Genomic DNA, 6000 nt, shown 5'->3' with positions numbered 1-6000 from the left:
TATTTTTAAGCTAATCATACGTACAAAGGGTTAATATCGAATTAATCCTTAAAAAATTATTGGTCATTTTTTAAATTTATTCTTGAGAAATTTTATCAATCAAATAAATTAATTTTTTAAATATTATAAATTAATGTTTTTTTTATCACTCAATTAATAATTTTCGTCAACGATTAATGATATAAAATGTTAATTAATAATACCGTACATGATACTTAATATAATTAATTAGACGCAGAACAAATATATATGTTTATCAAAATTTATTAATTTAGTCTATTTTTTTAATTATATAAACTATAATTCATATGGTCTAATAATATTAAATTAATAACTTTTTATAAATATATTTATTTAGTATCTAATTAAATATTATGTATCATAGATGATGTAAATTAATGTTTTATGTCATTAATTATTGATAAAAATTGTTAATTGAGTAACTAAAAAATGAAAATAATTAATTTATAAATAATTTAATTGATAAAATATTTTTAAAATAAATTTAAAAATAAACTATTTTTTAAAAAATAATTTGACTATTAACTCTCCTATATATTTTTTAAAAAATGTAAAGTAGAATTTGGTGTTAAAACTTAAAACCCTTGTGTAGAAGCCTTTAATCTCACTCTTTTTCTCTTATTGAGTGCAAAAAAATCTTGTTCTTAAATATTGACTACATTCATGTACGGCCATGGCCGCAATATATATAAGTCCAAAATTTCGGCGGGAAGCTCACCAACCGAAAAATGGGCCAAACAAATTTAGAAAAAAGAAAATAAAAAAAGATTACATATCGCTCGTAAGTATATATAGCTGATGAAAAAAGAAATCTTAAGAATTCATTTTTTCAACAATCAAATTATGTTATGCATATACAAAAATATCTATTAAATTAGTTATTTATATGAAATATATATTAAAAAATAATATGTGAAATAACATATATATATAATTATATATAAATATGTGATTGATTAGATAATTAATTTTTTTATATAATATTTTTGTTTTTTCAATTAGCATACAATAAATTTTGTTGTTTTTTTTTCTCTTATTAGTTTAAAATAAACTCTGTTTGAATAATTTTTTATTAGTGAGAATTGTTAGTTTGAAAAAGGTTTAATTTAAAAGTGGGTCTCATAACCAACCACTACAAATAATTAATAATTAGCTAAATGTTTCGCTGAATATGTGATCATTAAAGTTTTAAATAAATATAGAAGTTTCTTTCTAATATATATGTAGCTCTGATCTTAAATCCACACACTATGGGAAGTTCAAACAAATAATTAATGAACTTAATTAGTAAAAAGTGCAAAAGTTCAAATTAAACACTTGATAATCATGTATATATATATATCAGGGACGTTGGCAAAGTATTGCAGCTTTGCCTTTTCTGTTCCTTCACGTTTAATCAAACTTTGTCATATCTTGAATTACTTCTTAATATTTCCAGAGAAGTGATATACTAAACTCATGAGAGTGGGTGGCATACTATCATTGTTACATATAGTAGCCATCTTCTTAACCTGGTCACAATTAAGAGTGTTCATGAATCGGATCCGATTCGTATATTCACAATATTTATTTGAATTCGACTAAAAAATTGTAGATATAGATCCGATCCACAAAATTATTGGATCAGATCCGCACACTAATAGAATCGAATTACGAATTTTATATAAAAAAACAAATAAATAAATATTTTTTATATTTTATTTCAACTAATAATTATTATATATGTTGTATTATTTTATTTTTATTATTTAAAAAATATATTTAATATTATTTTAAAAATAAACATATTTAAAAGAATAAAAAAATTTTATTAATTTTTTAAATAAAATAAAGCTTTTAAAAAATATTTTTATGTATGTATCGTAGATATATTATATCTGATCTGTAAATATACGGATTGGATTCAACCTAAAAAATTGAAAATTTTAGATTTAAGATATTTTTAATGTGAATTGAATTCGAATCAAGATTTTGATCTTATTCGATTCGCGTTCATCTCTAATCACAATGATCATTATTGTGTATAGTTGGCCTAAATTAATCCTGTATTTATATGGATAAGAAATTAAAAAAAAAATTCATACAAACAATGCTAGCTACTCATTAAGGTAGTTTAGTGGCCCAAATACACGTTATTCATCAGATTCTATATATCACCAAGATTTTGATTCATTGGTTTTAAGGACCTATTTTTTTAAATTTTCTTTTTCCTTGTAGGATAAGATCAAATTCTAAAGTAGTAGAAAGGAGATAGTCTAATTAATTTGGGTCGGTCTAATAATAAATTTACTTGTCTCTTTAAATAAGTATCGAAAATTTAAATCTTATGTTAAACATACAATAATTTATTAATCAATAATAAATTTTAAATAAAGTTTAAATTCGTAACAAATTAATTTTTAACTTGTTAAATTGAGATGTACGGTGGGAGAAAAAACAAGAGAATCTCGTAGCTAATTAATGCTAATCATTGTTTTAATTGATTTGACAACATCAAAATATTGGATGCCGCCCTAATAGAGATTTTTTTTTCCAACGCAGCTTATTGCTCTATTGCTAGCATATGCAAGCCATGTTCTCCTAACATATAAAAAATAGGACTAGTTCAAATTATTGCTTATCACCTATAATAAAGATTATTATTATTATTATTATTATTATTATTATTATTATTATTATTATAAAAATTTAGATTTTTAGTTATAAAAATATTTATTTTAAAATTATAGTGTTTAGATAAATAACTCAAAAAATATATTTTTTTACATAAAAAAATAGATATTAAAATGACGATAATAATAAATACTTTTTAATATTAAAAATTAGATTTTACATAACCTAATTACTAAGATTACAATCGATTAGGCAATTAATTCATTATTTGTTCTTTTATTAGTTCATTCTTTTAACGCTTTTAGCATTCTGTTCTTCTCACATAATAATATCATTAAAAACTGGTTTTTCTACTTCACCTCATCCGTAACGGTTCTTGTATATGGAGATAGTAACAAAATTCTAATTCACAATAATCTTGATGGCAATACAAAAGAAATTATTGTGTAGTTAGTATTTGCTCTTTTATTGTGTATGATATAATAGGTGAAAATAAAAAATAAATATGAAATGTGTGTCAATGTATATTTTGTTGCTCTTTTTTTTTACTCTTATTAGAACTTTTTTCTTCTTTATTAGAGTCAAGAACTTGCTATAACTAACTATAAAAATAATAGTAAGCTATATAAAAATAAAATTACATGTAAAAAAATAAAATTAAAACTAAGATTTCATACTACACACAATGTTAAATACAAATTTAATAATAAAAATAGAATGGTAAACTGATAAAAAAAGTACAATATATGCAGAGAGATGATTCAGATGAAATATTATTTAAAAATAATAGTAAAAAATTAATATTTTTGACAAATAAATTATTTCGTAAAAATGATAGTAAAAAATCAGAATTTTTAACAAAAACAAAAAATAATTTTTACAAAAATAATAGAATGACTTAAAAAATATTATATATTTTTATTTTTTTTTAAATTATAAATTAATTTTTTTTAAAATAATATCAAATATGCATATTGTGACTTTTTATAATTAAAAAAAAAACTCTACTACTTCTCAAACAGATTCTAAATAAATTACTGCTTCAAATGTGGTGGGGTTATCAATTAATTCAAGAAGTACATTTTCCTATTATTTTATAATTATTTTTTGGATCTATATCCTACATACATATCACATAGGAAAGTGTATAAAGGCATGCATGTTTAATCTCACACAATGATTTCGTACCAAGATAGGAACATATATATAAAATGATATCTTAAAGTGCCTTGAAAGACATTCTATCTCTTGAGCTCACAAACATGAAAAAAGAAATGTTTTATTTTTCAAAAGAAAAAAATAATAATATTTTAATTGAAGAATTCTCGAGTAATCGAGCTAAATATTTAGAACTGTATAGATCTAGTTGACATTAGCAAAATAAGATTTTAAATGTAACAAACCAAGTTGTAACATACACCACACAATTTCATAGTCGGTGTTGGCTCGACAAACAAAATTAAGTCATGGTGTTGAAATTCTTCCTAAGTTCCCATCATTATTGAAGATTCAAACTTTTGAACTGACTCAATCAACAGTGTTGACTAAAAAATATAATGAAAGGTCACAAAAAAAATATAAGGAAGAAAAGATGAAACAAGCTATTGAAGTGTGAAAAAAAAAATTGAAAGGTCACAAAAAAACAAAAATTGGAAAACGTAAGATGTGTTGTTGGAAAATGCAGCAAACTTGGAGATATATTCTGGATCTATTTTATTTCATATATTAAACCGACACACACTTATTTACTATTTTTAGAGATTCTCGACTACAAAATACACAGTTATCAATAACAAAACTTATGAAATCATTGTAATAAATTATGAAGAAAAAAAAAATAAAAGTATATCTTTTGAGGGGCAGAAGGGGCAAATGCTAATGGGATCCAAAAAAATAAGGCGGTGCAGCTCTATGTGAAGATTAGCTTTAAAATAAAAAACAAAATATTTTAAATTCTAAATTTTAAATACTAAACTTCAATATGTACTTTTGATATAAATGAAATATAATTAATAAAAAATTAAATTTTATTTAATTAACAAAAAATATTTAAAGATGAGTCCATTTAAAGAAATAAATTGATAGAATAATTTGATACAAATAAATTTTATATTTATAGTGGCTACCGTAATTATACAAATATTATTAAATTTAAAATAATATTTTTTTATATTTTAATAATACTTTTTTAACAATATTTTTTAAAAATTACTGCTAAATAATAAAAAAATATTACTTTAATTTTAGTAATACTTTTTAAAATATTATAGTGATCATAAAATAGACATACTTAAATTATCCTTTGATATATATATATATATATATATATATATATATATATATATATATATATATATATATATGCTTTTATAGATTTAAAATTCATATCATCACTTCGTAGCATCTAATAATAATTGTGCTTTTTTCAATTGAAAAAAAAAAAAGTAGCAGTGTATTTCTAATTGTATACTCATCAATTATGATCACTTAAAAATTAACCTAAAAGGATTCGACCTTGGAGATACATACCCACTTTTACTTCTAAATTGAGAACCTTGGATCAACACCCTAGAGGGTAACATACAATTTAACTTTGAAGGGAAAAACTCCATATATAACTGAGTCCTTTTAAATTTTTTCAATTTTTTTAAGGTCTAACGTCTGTCATAGACATAGCAAGTTAGCAACCACAACAACCAATCGAACTAGTGTCATAAAAATTGGAAGCAAAAGTTTTCCTTTTTTTTTTTTTGGCATGAAGCAAAGAGTTTTCAATCTCACTCAATCAAAGAATAGTGCAAAGATATCAATCTTATAGTTTGATTTTGAACATTAATTAAGCCCAATCAGAATAGGACTAGACCACAGAGGACAAAAAAGTTGATAAAAGAGTACTTACAAGGACCAATCATACACAAGGCTTATGTTGACCAAAACCAATGCTTATTATAGAGAAGGTTTTTCAGGTCGAAAAAGAAACCTTCTAAGAAAATTGGTCGGTTAGTCACAAGACTTTCATACAGTGACACATACCAAATAATTGGACCAACAGAGATCAAAGAAAAGCTCAAATTGGTAATCATTAACTTTGCTAGAAATATTAGATGCTCCATTGACAAAACCTCTGGCATGTCAATTACTATCTGATTAACCCAACAAAAATATTAGTGATTCAAAAAAAATAGAGAATATTTTGTACTTCAGTCATTACCATTACGGTTTCAGTTTAATAAATGATCACATGACAAAATACAAAAAATAATTACAAAACCTAATAAATGGAGTAAAGGAATGCTACTTATATGATGACCTCACCAAAGGGGGAATCCCTTGCGGTAACCTATAAGGTATCAATGTTTTAAGTCT

Source organism: Arachis stenosperma, chromosome 9 (genome assembly GCF_014773155.1).
Source record: "Arachis stenosperma cultivar V10309 chromosome 9, arast.V10309.gnm1.PFL2, whole genome shotgun sequence".
In the NCBI taxonomy this organism is placed as follows: domain Eukaryota; kingdom Viridiplantae; phylum Streptophyta; class Magnoliopsida; order Fabales; family Fabaceae; genus Arachis; species Arachis stenosperma.
Note: the sequence above shows the minus strand (reverse complement) of the source record.